Here is a 16,268-nt window from a genome sequence, read left to right on the forward strand (position 1 = left end):
TTTTTTAATTTTTTTTTTTTTTTTTTTTTTTTTTTTTTTTTTTTTGGTGAATATTTATTGCAAGTAAAATTGAAAAGATTAGAGACGGCAGAAAATCTTAAGAACATTTCGCAAACACTCAATTTCTCTGTTTTAAGAAAATAAAAAAGGTCGATATATGTGGTCGGTGGAAGGCTATTTGTTTTCAAAAGATTGCTTATTGGTGTTTTTATACATTTTAAATGTGATTTCTGCAAATTCATTATAATGCTACAAATTATTTTCATCATGATTTCATTTCATTCATTTTTTCATCAACAAGAAGCATAAAAATGGCCTCTTTTATTATTTCTCTTGTAAAATCAGTGTTTGAGAAATTAGGGAAAAATCATTCATTTTTAATAGATATAAAAATAGCGATTATTTTGAGTTTAAAGGAAACTCAAAACCTGAGTTTCTAACAAGAAAGCGCTTATTGTTTTCAACTAGAAATTGCTTTCAACTAGCATTTTGATATCAATGTTTACAATTGTTGTTGCAATTAGGTTGTGCTCAGGTAGAGGAAATTATAAGAGAGTTTAAGCAAAATAGAAATAAACAATTTTTAGATAGTCAGATATAGCAACAAACTTAAAATTGGAAACAATGCTTGGCGTACAAAAGTTATGAATCGAAAATGACAGAAATTTTTTTTAAAAAAGGATACATTTCAAAAAATATATTATGAGTTTTTATGCGAAATGGAACAATATTATTCATATTATGTTTTAAAAGAAGTTTTAGCTACACCTATACATTTTTTTATCAAATAAGTTTTTAAGTAAAAAGGATTTAAAATAATAATAACAATATACAATAATTCTCTAACCCAATAACAAAAAGTCTCCCATTATAACTGATGGGACTGTTTTTGACATGTTAAATGTGCTTGAATTGCAGAAAAAAAGTTAATAACTAAAATAAAGAGATATTAAAAGTTTTGTTAAACAATCTCTAGAAAAAATTTTGATTCAAATAAACTTTTCTTCTAAAGCTAATTTAAAGAAAATAATTTAGTTAAAAAAAGAAGCTAGAATCTAAGGTTCTTTTCAAAATCACCTTTATCGACAACTCCTTTATAATAAAGAAAAAATGAAACAGTAAATGTTACAGATAACACATTTTTCAATAACAAAATATAAGGGAGATCGGACTCAATAGCAAAATCTTAGGAAAAACTGTATTGAAAAATACATACAAAATTAAACTACATTTGAATCTTTTCAAAGTTGCTCTTAATTTTTACACGTTACATGCACATATTTCTCTCTCTCTTTTTTTTTACCCTTCAACTAAATTCATTGATTGCTCTTGTAACTAGATAAAACTTGATTGAAAAAATTAATTTTAAATGCGTTTCGATGAAAAAGAAATTTTAATAAACAAATCATGAAAATTATTATATCTTTAAAAATAAATGTAAAATAATTAAACATATTAACTTAACGTCTTAAAATTTTCATATAAATATCTAATTTGTTTCGGAAACTACACAATTAATATTTTTATAACAGATCTAAAATATAATGCTCTATGAGTTGATCGAAAAATAACATCAGAACAAAAATATATGAAAACAGATATGGAGTTTTTTAGCCACCTTTTTTCCAATTTCAAATGTTAAACATACATTTCTATTTACGTTAAAAGGCAATCAGTTAATAATATTTCTTGCAGCTGATAATATTCCATTATGAAATAAGACTTAAGCAATTAACAACGATTTTTATAGCATTTGATAATTAAGATATTTGAACACCAATAGAAATTTTTGAAAGAGAAATAGAATAACGTTCATATTTACAGCATTCTTAACACGATGCACATTAAATACCTCATTAAGGTTGGAACAAATTTGCACCATATTATGGTTCAACATTAAACCGATATTACCGAAAATGTACTTAGAAGTTTTTGAAGCGATTTTTCCTGTCAGATTAGCTCGAATGCTGTGATATTAATAAAAACAATAATACTATTTCATTTAATATCAAAAGAATAATTTAAAAGATTGTCAGGAACTTTTAAGAATAAAATCTAGCGAAGCTAACAGAAGCAAGGAAAATAATGAAATGAGGAAAGCATATATAGATATATTATTTGCTGTAGGACCTAAAGATTTAGCAATAATCGGATATTTCAAATTATGAACAACTTCTATGCACACTTTTTCTAGAAGAAATATCTTGAAATTTGTTTTGCATAGTTTCTCATCTACTTTAGAACCAAATGTGATTTAAAAAAATTATGGTAAGACTTATTTTATACAAAAACAATACGTTTTTCTTGAGAAAACGATTTTTTAAATGGTACCTTTTCGAAATCGTTAAATGAATTTTTATTGTTGATTGGAATGGATTATGACATTGAAAAACATTTTACGAAACAAATAATTATAAAAGAATAAATTATAAGTAATTCTTATTATTAGGAGACAATAGCGTCACAGGGTTAGAACCAGTATTTCATTTTGGAGTTCTTTAATTTTTATACACATAAATAGAAAAAATATTGAGTTTCTTTTAAGTTTAATTTTTAAGCAAAAAAAAGTTAAATATGTATGCACATCCTGCAGAAAATTTTGAGAACCATAATCCTGCTTATGGTTCACATCGTTAATAACTGATAACTGCTAATCAGTACTAATAGTTCTTATTCTAATTTTTAGGTTTGAACTACAAAGTTAATCTAATCAATAATTATGTTATTATAAATTGACATTCCATTTTTAATTTGATGAAAATATTTGCAATTAAAACTTTAAACAATAAATGTATTTTTATTGATATTCTTATATTATTAGAAATAATTTTCTTCCTAATTTTAACTGCTTGATATCAATTGCTTCATTTCTAGAAGAAAAAAAAATAGTGAATAGAAAAAATACAGTTAATGCTGTTCAAAGTTTTTAAAAGAAAACAATAAAAAATGACTTTACATAGTAATGTGTATCGAAGATATATAAATGAAGAATTATCACTATTATCATCTAGCTTTAATTATAAAAATTTGCATTACTGTGATAAGCATGATAAATGATTATCATCATGATTATCACTAATTATAAAATGCATAAATGATCAAATATTAGTTGGTTGCGCTTTTAGAAGCACTCTTGCTACAATTTTATTCATTTATAAAAATTACGAAAATGGCTCGATACTATTTTATGAGAACTATGAGGCCAAACTATGCATTATTTAACTAAAATACCTTAGTAAAGAACATTATAATCATAAAAATTGAAACTCTTAGCAAAAATTAGGTTTGGCTGCTTACCAAAAAAGCCTAGTTGCAGGGGAGCATGTAAGAAAGTTTCACATGGCAAATCGTCGTGTCGACCGTTACAGCACCATTTTTAACTTTCTTCTTGACTGTCGAAGTAAGCTGCAACCCTCCCTACACATTGCATTGCTATCTATGGCCCGTCCACTCCTCCACCCCTCCGCATAGCTATACCGTCTCATCTTTTATGTTTATTCTTGCTCATTTTTCTTCTTGCTTTTTACTGGATTCCGTTGGACTTTGAGAAAAGATCTGTCTGGAGCTTTCTGACCAATGAGCGACCTGCCTGCTATTTTTTATTTCTTACCGACTGACGCGAACTAACGTCACGCCTTCTTTTCGCCTTGCTCTGGCCACTTCGACGTGCATTCTTTTTTTTATATTTTTTCCTAAGCAAGCCAGATTTTCAAATATTTTCTTTTCCCCCCTTTTAGCCTTTTTATCACGAGGATGATTGACCTTGGTCAAGTAGGGGGACATGTTCGACAAGAGTGAAGGAGTGACCAGTCCTAGTTTGATAATGTACATGCATCAGCTCCTGAGCGATAGAGATGGGAAGATTGCTGACGGGGCTTCAACTGATCTTTATTCTAACTTTTTTTTAAAATCATTATTATTCAAATTCGCATTTTTGGCGGGAATTTTATTTCAATGACTCCATTTTATATTCTTTTTCCTACGGAGATAAACCAGATTCCACCAAAAATACGCTTTTGAATCTACTAATTTCCTTTTCATGGAATGCTCTTTCGCACTTAGGCAAAAAGTAAAAGAAAATAATAAGCATTCCTAAGTTTTGTAAAATGAATTATTGCAAAAAAAGGAGAATTAAAAAAAGAAACATGAAAGAAAAACGTCCTCGCTTTTATTAATTATAAAACTACCAACTTACTTTTTTTTAAATTTATTACATCCATTAATCCATATTTCAAAACCCATAATTTGATCCAATTAGTAAAGAGTAGAATTAGTAAATGAAGAACGAATTTAGTAGAAATATAGGATGGTTAAGCATAAATTTAATTTATAAAATCAGCGGTAAAACGTATAAAATACACAAGGAAGCATTCCAAATAGAAAAAAAAAATCTATCAACGATAATATCGTTGACGGATAATTTATCTAGCATTAATTACACAGCTTGTTATTTATTTAATTATTTTTTCCAAGTCATCCACTTTTGCAATAACTTAAAATAAAACATTATATTTTAAAAAATATATATATATTATATAGAAGAAATAGGGATAGTGTAGACAAATGAAGCATTTTTTCTATTTATCACTTAAAATTTCTCTATAAATTTCGGCAGATTTTCAAAACTCTTACGCATTTATATATAACTACATACAGAGCAAATAAAAAAAAAACTTAATTTGTGTTTAGATTGTGATTTTAAGAATAATTTTCAAATTTTAACTATTCATCAATTTTAATTATAAAAGACAGAATGTCATGCGTTAATATGCTTACTACATATTTTTAAACACACTTTTGATATGCCTTTCTGGAATTAACGATTAAGAAGTCTAAAAGAATCAAATGGCAAAACGGGGATAGTGTGGACACACACTAGCGGGGTTATGGCGGACATGTCAATTTTATTCCAAGAATTTATGTATAAATCATTTTCTATAAACCTCCAGTATTATAATAAGAGAGAGGGCTAATATACTAGTTCAATATTAATTAAAAGTACACACATTTATCGTTTCTTAATTTTGCAAATAGAAATTAAAAAGAATTAGAAAAATCCTTAGTAAATTTTTAAAAAAATAATGAACAATATTTTCATGATAATTAGAAAATTTAATTCTTATTCGTAGCTTTTAAAGCCTAAAAATGTAGTAAAAAATTAAGTGCTTTAAGCAGGCAAATTTTTGCTAAAAGTACTATGTTAGAATTTTTAATAAAATATATTTTTTTTAAAGTCATAATCCATATTTCGTATTTAATACTATTATGAAATCTATGCAGAAAACTTTGGTAGAAGTGTAGATGATTGGGATGATAACGTTTAAAAATAAATCAAAATAATTATTTTTCAATTTTTAGACTATTCTTCTTCGAACTGAAAAAATGTAAATTTAAGTTAAATACTGCTGACAGCTGAAATAATTTATGTAATAATTTCAAAAATCATACATTTTAATAGAAATGTAGTTAGGTGAAATGGTTACGTTGAAATTAACAAAAATCTGTGTTGTCATTCTTCAACTACTATTGTTCGAATGCTTTTTTAAGGTAAATAATTAAGAAATTTTTCTAATAATTCCAAAATCTTTAAGTTTGATTTATTAATGCGCAATTTTAACCTCTACAAACTTAAAGCCTTTTTTATATTTTTTATAGTAAACCAAATTGTTTATGGTGTGGTATATTGCAAATGCAATTGAGTAAGGTACAAAGCAAAAATAATTAACCTAAGAGTTCATTTTGATATGGAGTTAATCAAATCTAATTACTAGTTCCAGCACAATATTTCAAGCATTGCCTTTTACATTTACAAATTGAAAAACAGAGGTACATTGTAAAAATTCAAAAGGTTTATAAAAGAAAAACTTCTACCCTGATGAAAGAAATCGGATAATAGGAGAAAAAAAAATTCAGTTGAGAACTAAGTAAAAAACTAATAGAAGTTACCGACGTTGCTAATTTGCATTTTGATCAATTAAAAAAATGAAATCAACAGGGTCATAATAAAGAACAACGGAGTTGTAAAAAAAAATAAGAGAAGCAAACTTACGAAAAAATTGAATATTAATTAGATTGTTTTGAAGGCAGACAAAAAAAATTATTTTTATACTACTTATAAGTCTTATCATTATTTGTTTATATCATTGTGAAGGAAAAAAATTAACAAAAAATTGAATAGTAAGGAAGAAAGGTTCAACACAGTGTTTTTATTCTTAAGGTACGTTTGAATACACACACAATTGCTAGGCTTAGTTGCTTCGAGTTTGTAAGACAGGCAAAAAAGAAGAAGAAAAAGTCATAAGCTTTAATTATTTGTATATATAATGAGTACTAATTATTTCCCACTGTTAGAAATATATATATTTCATTATTTAGTAAGTGTTATAGAATAAATGAAATAATTACTCACATAAAAAAGAGTTGCTTCATTTACATGGCTTGACGTAGTCCTAAGTGTTTCCAGAAAGGAAAAAAAAAAATGATTTCCTGAAACAAAAAAAAAGAGAGTAAAATATAAATTGGGAATACATCCATATTTCGAATGCTTTGATCGCTTCTTATATCAACCGTATGCAATAAACAGTGCACAGAAATACTTTATTATAAATCTAAGTACAGATTCCCGAAATATTTAATACCAGTACTTAGTATAACAGGCATACGGTATGCTCATTTTATGGGTTACAATAGCAGTTAAGGAAATATTGGTAATAAAATTATCAGTCAGGAAAGACATTTTTCAAAGTATAACCTGTCATTTTGAGTGGTTAGTATGCAACTTCCAACTTTCAGTAAAAAAAAAAAAAAAACTATATGAGAAATTTCTTATAATTGTTTTTTGAAACTAACTCCCAAGTCAACTTCATTAGTTAGTCATTTAGTCATTAAGTCAGTCATTTAATGCAACGATAACAAGCAATACATGAAAAATAATCTTATAAAAAATTATTGTGCTGAATATATTATATATTAAAACTTGTCACAACCGAAAACAAATACTTCAACGTTGAAAACATATAAAGGAGCAAACCTTTTTGTTTTCGGTTGCAAGTAATGTAACTTTACAACAATTTTTTGAAGTAAACTGAACTCCTTCTTTAAGTTGTGAACTAATATTTTTAACAAATTCAATAATAATTTCCTTTTTATTATATTAAGAATTTTCTATAAATCTAATACAGTTTAAATGCAATATAATATCCGATCAATTTAAGATACTTTTAACATTCGTTTAATATATTTAAAATATTTTTAACTTAAATAATTCACATTTAATTTTATGAATGGCACCTATCAATATTCAACTCTGTAGCCTTGTAATTTTTAACCTAAACACGTAGACATAGGAACTTTTGTTTCAAGCACTGGAATAAATTAGCCCTGATGGAGGACCTTTCTGATTGAACGTAACCGCATTTGCATTACTACGTAAATCTCCCACGGTTAGCCCGACCGCAAGGGATTCTAACTCATGATCCGTTTACCACAGTGAAAAAATTACGTCTGCATTGTCGTCGGCTTTAGCCGGGAGTAGAATTTGTATCGATCAGCCATGGTTGGAATTCGTACCTGGGGCGCAAAACTGGGACATAAGAGCTCTATTCCATGAGCCACTGCGGCTCAATAGAATTACATTGTATACTTTGTCAAAAAAAAAAAAAAGTATTTTTAGATTGATAACGAAAACGAAATTATTCGAAAAAGCTAGTCAACTGAAATAATTAAAGTACTTGAGATCCTGGGATAATTTCAAAATAAGACATATATATTTCCCTCCCGAATGAGACATTTTTACATCAAACCTTTTCTCAGTATTGCAGCCAGATGAAAAAAATTAATTGAATTAAACCAATTTAAAAATAATTTAAACTTACTTTTTAAGTACTATACCAAACATAAAGAATAGTTACCTCATTTTAATTGGTAGTTGAAAACAAAAGGCAAAGAAATGCCATTTTATTATTTAATGAGGGTATCTTTTAATCAGGGTGGCCACAAATGTTATTATCGAATTTCTTTGATTTTTGCAACTGGTTACAGAATTGTCATTATGAATTTTTTAGTTAATCCTTATTCTTACACATAAAATCCATACAAAATACATATCTGTGCTTTCTGATTAGAAAATAAAAATTTTTTAAAAATTATTATAAGTACAATTTCTTTCGAAAAAACATCGGATTTTTAGATTCCTCAAATATATATATATTTTTTTTACTTGAATCTTTAGTTATTTTAGTCTAAGTTCCTGACATTTCCCTGATTTTTCCAGATTGACATTTTTTTCACTTTTTCCTTTGTACAGGAAAATATAACTCAGTAAAATAATAATAGATTAAATGCAATACGCACGCAAATCAGGCTCTTGATTTTCCAAAAAACAATAATAAAATAAAAACAAAAATAGTATCTTCCTTTTTCTACAAAGTTGCATAACTATAAATAATTTAAAAACCACTTCAGATATTTTCAAACTACCATACGAAACATGAGGTAGTACGTTAAACCTACTACACTAGATAAAACTATTACTCAAACATTTAGTTAACCAAGAACAAACTGACAAAAATCAAACTTCATTTAGTTCAAATCAAGTTTTTTATTTACTTCAACAATTGTAACAATTAATGATTAAATGTAGAAAAGCAAGATTTGAAAGACCCTGTTTCTTAAACAATAATAGTTAACTCAAGCGCATTTTATTTGTTTATTTTACCTTAGTGTAACTCACGTCCCTATCATTTTTAATTTACCAAAATTTTAAATAAAATAAATGACTATTTTAAGTTTGACTATTTTGAAAATTCATTAAATAAATTTTTGACCTGAAGTAAATAAATAAGATAAAATTTTTAATGCTTAATGAAGTTTGAGACACAAATGTATAAATTTTCATTCGATTACCATTTCTTATTAAATGTTGAAAGTAACAAATGCAAATGTCTTACATAATTCTAATAATTGTTATTTAGGAAAAAATGTTAATAAAATAGAACAAAAAAGATGACAGTTCAGTTTGTTTAGTAAATAAAAAAATATTATATTCATTTTTATTGTGGACAAAATTTTTGTGAATAAGAGAGAATGCTGCACCCTTGGTCCGCATGTGCCTGAACCAGTGTAAAATATTTGTGTCCCTAAATGAAGAAAATCTGCTGTGTTATTGATACTTGTTACAATCGATAATATTTGCTGTGTTATGGATCATTTTAGACTCTCAGCCTAATCAAAAAAAAAAAAAATTTTAATATTTTTTTATTTTGATTATTCATGTACTAAACAAATTTCTTCAATTAGTTTGATTTGAAAATAAAATCCTGCGATATTTAAATTATAAAAAAAAATATACTAAGTTGGGTAAGCACCGAGTATCAAAATGTCATTTTTTATAAGATAAAATACCAATATTTTAAGAAAAATATTTAACAATATTTTGGAAAGATTAAGAAAATCTGAAAAGTGTGTGTGTTGTTAGAATTGTATCCTGGACCGTCGGTTCAAAACATGTGCAACAAGAATTAAATTAGCACAAATGTAATTCTTCGTAGACTTCACTAAATATGAGGCAAAATTGACAAGAAGGAAAAATTAATTTCCCATCACAAGATTAAAATTTTATGTTCGAAGTAAATTTATAAATTTCTGAAATATATCAACACAATATTATTTGGTATCAAGCTACTTTTTTTAAACTTTATTTTAGATAATGCAGATCACTTGAAAACTTTTTAAAAGTAAATTTGAACTGAATATTCTATTTCAATCAATTTTCAAGTCCTTAAGACAAGAACTCAAAATAAATGTTAACCAAGGCGTAACATCAAATGGACCAAGGTACAAAACCGTGTAGAACCTTGGACCAATTTTTCTTAATTTAAATCAGAGAAGCATGCAAGTTTCTTCCACAGCGGAAAAATCATGGAAAAAGACCGAAAAGAAAAGAAACAAGTTTCTTATACCCCCAGAAGTAGAAATTGAAGAAACTGCTTACCATAAAAATAAAAATATTAAGTTATTAACAATTAAGAAAAATAAACTATTTATAATTGCAATCTAGTTTAAAAATGTATTCATTTTATAAATCATTTTTAAAATTCATAGTGGAGATAAAAAAGCAAAAATTGGAAAGAAAAATAAATTTATCAGAAGTTTCTTTTAATGTTTTACGTAACAGAGTATAATAAAACTCAATCTTATACTTATATAAAGAACTTTTAAAGTATTATAGTCAAAATTTTATATTGTATTATACAATGAACCACATATTGTATTCACAATTACAAAAATCATACCAATTTTTTTAGTTATATGTTTAAGAGGCAGGTAATATGCTTAAGACATATCAGTACAATACATATTTTTGATACAGATTTTGTTTTTACATTCCTTAACTTAAAATCATAAGTTAGTGATAATTTTTTAAATAAATCCAAGAATTTTTAATTGTGACGTTTCATTCATAAATCTATGAATTTTCATTTTCAAATTAATAAATTATAACTTGCAATTTTGTTTTTATAAAATAATAAATTGTTAAACAACTTTCAAGCTTTTTTAATATTGAAACTTTTTGAAAATTAAGAATAAATTCTTAAACTCACAAAAATGCACACTCAGTTATAGGGTGTATACCTTAAAAATTTTTTGAATAATTTATTATGCCACAGCAAAGTAATAGTTTTTTTTCTCTTTACATTTTAATAGCTTTACAGTATTTTTCTTCTGATACATTATAATATATTATATTTATATTGTAAGAAACAGTTAAGATTAAAAGAAAAGAGAAATTTACAAAGAAAAATCAAGTTTTATAGCTGCACATAAGTTGCATTTATAAGTGCATGGAACGCGTACTGTAAAATAACAAAGAAAAGAACACAGAAAACAAAAAGTAAATAAAAAAAAAGGAATATTTAAAAGAATTTTTAATGCAAAAATGAAAATTATTAAAAAATATACTATATATTTTTTGTTCTCTGTGCTTTTGAATATATCTATTCAATAAACAATTAAGAATGAAAGAAAGAGAAAATTTCAAAGAAATTTAAGTATTTCAGATTTATTACGTGTTATTAACAGCTCATAAGCTACAAATACATAGGACCCATAATATAACCTAAAAACACTAAAAAAAAGAAGGAAAAAAAAAGATTTAGGTCGAAAAGAAAAAGGAAATTATAAAATTAATAAAAAGAAAAGAAATTATCAAAAATATAAAATTTAATTGCACAAGTAATAAAAAATTGTTGTGAAAAATTAACCACGAGAGAAATCTTTAAAAAAAGTATTATTTATTTTCATATATTTCGAATAACTCAATCTTTATACAAAATGTTTAAAACACTTGTAAAAAATTAAATGGGAAAAACTTTTTTACTTTTTAGTACTATAATAAGTTTTATTTATTTTAAATCAAAACTCTTCTTTTAATAGTCATCACTTATTTGCATCGATTAATTTTAGTTTTTTCCGTTTTTTTTTTTCTCACTTTCTTTCAGTTATTTGGTATAAATATGTTTCTTCCGGAAGAAATTCTAATGCTGCTTAAAATTAAGAAGAGAGAACCGCCGAAAAAACCCGCGGAAAAAAACTGCTACAAAGAATTTGGTTTCTTTCAATCCAAGTAGAAGAAATGGAAGAAACACTTTTTCAAAAAACGACTTTTTAAAATAGTTTAGAATAACAGTTTAAGAAATTAAATCAAACGTAGTTTCTTTCGATATTTTACATAAAGTAGTATAGCAAAACCTAATTTTATAATTATATAAATAACTAATAAAATATCATAATCAAATTTTTTAAAACATTTGGTGGGATAAAGTAAAAATATAGCTTTGCAATTATTACTGGACGCTTCATAGTTTTTAACTAAGCATAGAACAAAACTATTGGCATTTCAGTTTTAGCAAAAGTTGTTTTATCATTAACTGCAGCATGTTAAGTTTGATTTAATTTGACAATTCAACAAACCTCAAACACTTACTCACTTAAAAATAAGCAAAATTAATTGTGTATATTACAAAAATAATATACACTATAAATTTCGCATATTTTTAAATGCGTAAGTATTTTGAATGATTAAGTAAGTTAAAATAGTTTAAAAAAAAGTATTATTAAAACGTCATAAAGTTAGGTATAACAAAAACGGACTGCTGTAACATATTCTAAGTTTATTTTTAGTGGCAGTTATTTGTTAACTATCATTTTAAAAACAATGCGTTTTAGGTAAGTTAGAATAATTAATACTGATATAATTTTTAAGTTTAGATAGAAATTAAAATTTATTGATCTTAAGCTGAAAAATAAAAAAATTAAGCTCATATATTTTGTTAAGACAATTTTGAAATTGTTACAGTTAACGAATTCATTTTCAAAGCAAAATTTTAAATTTACTTTGAATAAAAAATTTTAAAGACGTATTATTTTACATGTAATTAAAAATGTTTTGATGAAAAAAATATATGTATCGTTTTTTTTACATTTATCTGGAAATTTTATATAAAATGTAACTAGTTATATATACTTTTAAAAAAAAAGAATATATTCTAAATATACCTCGTTTTAAAGTTTTACAGAATTTAAAGTCTAGTTAAATTCATATTATTCATATGGATCTAAGAATATATTATTTTTAAAATGAACTTGAAAAGATAAACTTGAATAAATAGCATTAATATTAGTTGAAAAATTAAAAAAAAAATTAAATCTGTATTGTTTTAAGCATTAATATAGACAATCTTTTACAATCATATTTTCTAAAACAGATTTTTGAAACTGATGTTGTAAGTAACTTATTCACCAAGCATAAAAATTTTTAAAATTTGAACTAAAAAAATGAAATATAATTCGTTTTTCAAAAAGAACTATTTCTGTAACTAAGTAATTCTAACTAAGGAACTAAGGAATGTAGAAACTTTGATTATAATTTTTTCCCCTTTACAACAAAGTTAATCATCCTAAACAGAGCTAATCAAAACATTGATAAACAAGCTATATATTCTGGTCAGTTGTTTACTTTTTTTTTAATGAAGTTTATTATGCTGATTTCAAATCAGTTGATTACAAATCTGAAAACTGTTTTGCTCTATCACTTCAGTTTTCGAAAATTAAAAATTAACTTTCATGGAAAACCGTTGAATTTACATTGAACACCATTTAAATCTCAAGAAATGCTGCACATATTTCATTTATAGAAATTGCTCGCACCGAGTAAAATAATTACGCATACTTACATTTTTGTCAAAGAAGCCTAGAAGGAAAATTAAGGGGGCAAAACCGAGAAGAAAAAGTAAGGGAAAAAAAGAAGCACAGACACTATTTTAACAGTTACACGGATTTATTGCCCGATTTGATTCAGGCTGTTAAACACGAATTTAATGTAATTAGATATTTATTTAAATTTAATAATTTTTTTTTTCAAAACCGATTTACATAGAAAGTTTAATTTGAAGTTTATGAATGCTTACTTTTAATGCTCATTACAAACCTTATTTAATCGTACATAATACAATCCTATAATATACTTAATAGAATTATTATTTATAATGTATAAATGAACAATAATCTCTCAGGAAGTTCATTTGTGATGAAATAAAAATATGAACAAAAATTATGACATGTTTATTTAAATATAATTAACTTAAAAAATTACCAGTAGGAAAAGCATTAACTGCACATTATTTTATCATAACAAAATTTGCGTAATTATTAGAATTCAGAAAAGTTTTAGATCTGCTTAAGAGTCCTGCATAGTTTTTTTTAAATCAAATGAAGGGTGAAAGTTAATTTTTGAAAAACTATCTAATTCATTAGAATATATTCAATTAGATTCAAAGCCCGAAATGGAGTTATAAGTTAAATTCTTATAACAGATAAAATGATGTATTTTATAATAATTTTACAGCGCTTTTTTTCTCTGAAAGAAAGCGAAAAAAATTTTTTTATTCGTTTCTGTTTAACATTTTGTGCTCGTTTTCCGTTTAACATTTGTTACTGGGTGGATGTTCAAGATGTAATGTCAACCTCGGAGTGGAACACAACACTAAAGGCGGGTTGTAGAAACAAATGGTTTTTAGAGTTTAAATCAGCATGTTTCAATTGTCTTAAAAAATGCATGGGATACCAAGATATCAGCAAGCTTTTAAAATTTGTTTATCAGTGAATTCATTTCTTATAAAATTATACATTCTATAAATTGAGTTCAAAAAACAAAACAAAATTAAACTTTTTTTTAAAAGTATAAAAATTTGTAACAATATAGGTTTGAAAACTAGTTAAAGTTAAAGAAATTCCTAAAAAGTAATATTCAGAAAATGAAGTGAATAACTTGACTGCATAGTCGATGTACTTGGGAAGTCTACGGTGAAAAAACTGTCCAGTTAAATAATATATTTAATTCAGATAGATAAATGTTCAGTAACAACTAGTTCTTCAAATCAAGTGATGAAGCATCATTAAATTTTCAAATATTTCATTTATATTAAAAAAGTATAGTAGCATTTCGCACACAGTTAAAATAGTAGGTCGCTTAAAGAAAACTATTTATTTTTAATACTTCTTATGTCAAGAACAAAATGTGAAATTCCACAAAATATAACCGATATTTAAAAACACTTTTGAAGAAGAAAGGACATGACAAATACAAGCAAAATCTGCCTTTAATAATAATATATCAATAGAATTCTTACCAGAATTGCTTCTAAAAAATATATTTTATTCATTCAAAATAAATTTTATACAAAGGTGGTTAAAATTAAAGTTTTTAAAACGGCTATTAATAGTTACTTTGAAAAATCCCAAACAAAAATTTCGATAACTGTGATTTTCAAAAAATTAGTTTCTGTGATTGATTCTAACAGATAATGAAGAATTAAGAAATTTGAGACATTTGGGAAACAAATCTTGAAAACGTCTCAGAGATTATTTAGATAGGCTGTATCATGCAACATACGAAGCAAGAATTTTAATGACAAAAAAGTTTTAGTCAAATTGTTTTAAAAATAAAGCGACTTTTGTATAAATTATTCAGAGAACTTTTCTTTCTCAGTAGACCTTTAAAACCTATCAAAAGCCAAATCATGCTTTCTGAAACATTCTAAATCAATGGTCATTAATTAATTACATTTCTTTAATAAAAAATACAACATAAACTTACACATAGGTACACATTTGCATTTAAATTTTCAAAGCTCCCTTAAATGCTTATTTTACACTTGGTGTTTAATATTGTGAGAGCATGAAATAGCAAAAATATTTCATCCAATTATTTTAAAAATAATTTTTATCCATTTTTTATATCCTATTTATTAAAAAAGATTAGTGAAATAACATGATTTTGGACAAAATTTTCGAAATCAAGCTTATTATAAATTTAGAATCCCTGTATTCTTGGTTTTCCAAAAATACTTAAGTTTTGTTTGTACTCTATCCATTTCCAAAGTTACAACAGTTTTTGTGCAGTGTGATAACAGTGGATAGACTAGTGATTTCAAGTCTTTAAATGCGTTTATCTCAAAATCAGATTTTTTCACATTTGGGCGATAAATTTTTTTTTTATTGTGTATATGCGTTTATGTAGACTGCGTATATTTACTGCGTATATGCAGAAAAAAAAAATTTTTTAACCTAAAAATGGCCATTTAAAAAACAAAAATAAAGTAAGAATAATTTTTGTGCTAGTTTTATAAGATTTTACACATAATAAAAGAAATAAACTAATTTTTTCAATTTTATATAAATAATAAAAAAAAAGTCGTGGAAACATGTCGGATATCTCAATATGTTACACGAAAAATATCTTAATATGAGAAATAAGAAGAAAAACAAAGTTAACACTCTAAGAATTAATAATTTTTTAAAATGCCTTTTGAATCAACTAAGTTGTTAAAATGTAAACAAATAGTCAGTTTAATGGTGAATTTTTGTTGAATATGTTCTATTTAAACCAGGGGTCTGTTTAGAAGAAATTTGGGTCCGTTAACGGACCCTTCACAAAATATGTTTTCATAAAAACGGACCCTTCACAAAATATTTTAACTTAAAAACGGACCCTTCACAAAATATTTTAACTTAAAAACGGACCCTTCACAAAATGATTTTTCTTTTAATCGGACCCCTCACAAATTTGTTTATCTTCATTATTATTTTGTTAATTGAATAAACCCTTTCCAGGGCAGAAAACAAGAAAGATGGATGTAAACGAATTAAGTTTTGTCTTCGGCAGACGATTCTTCCATTATTCGTCCGAAATTAATATTCTGCGTTCAGCA

At 25.4% G+C, this 16,268-nt stretch overlaps 1 long non-coding RNA gene across 1 annotated transcript in view; it reads right to left on the minus strand.

Annotated features, from left to right (window-relative positions):
* LOC107436716 (uncharacterized) overlaps positions 1 to 16,268 on the minus strand; it is a 486,858-nt gene that overhangs the window by 79,470 nt on the left and 391,120 nt on the right. Inside the window, exon 8 of the long non-coding RNA XR_001583141.3 lies at positions 6,410 to 6,486. This is a non-coding gene — a long non-coding RNA (uncharacterized lncRNA). The remainder of the gene's footprint in view (positions 1 to 6,409; positions 6,487 to 16,268) is intronic.

Source organism: Parasteatoda tepidariorum, chromosome 3 (assembly GCF_043381705.1).
Source record: "Parasteatoda tepidariorum isolate YZ-2023 chromosome 3, CAS_Ptep_4.0, whole genome shotgun sequence".
Classification (NCBI taxonomy): domain Eukaryota; kingdom Metazoa; phylum Arthropoda; class Arachnida; order Araneae; family Theridiidae; genus Parasteatoda; species Parasteatoda tepidariorum.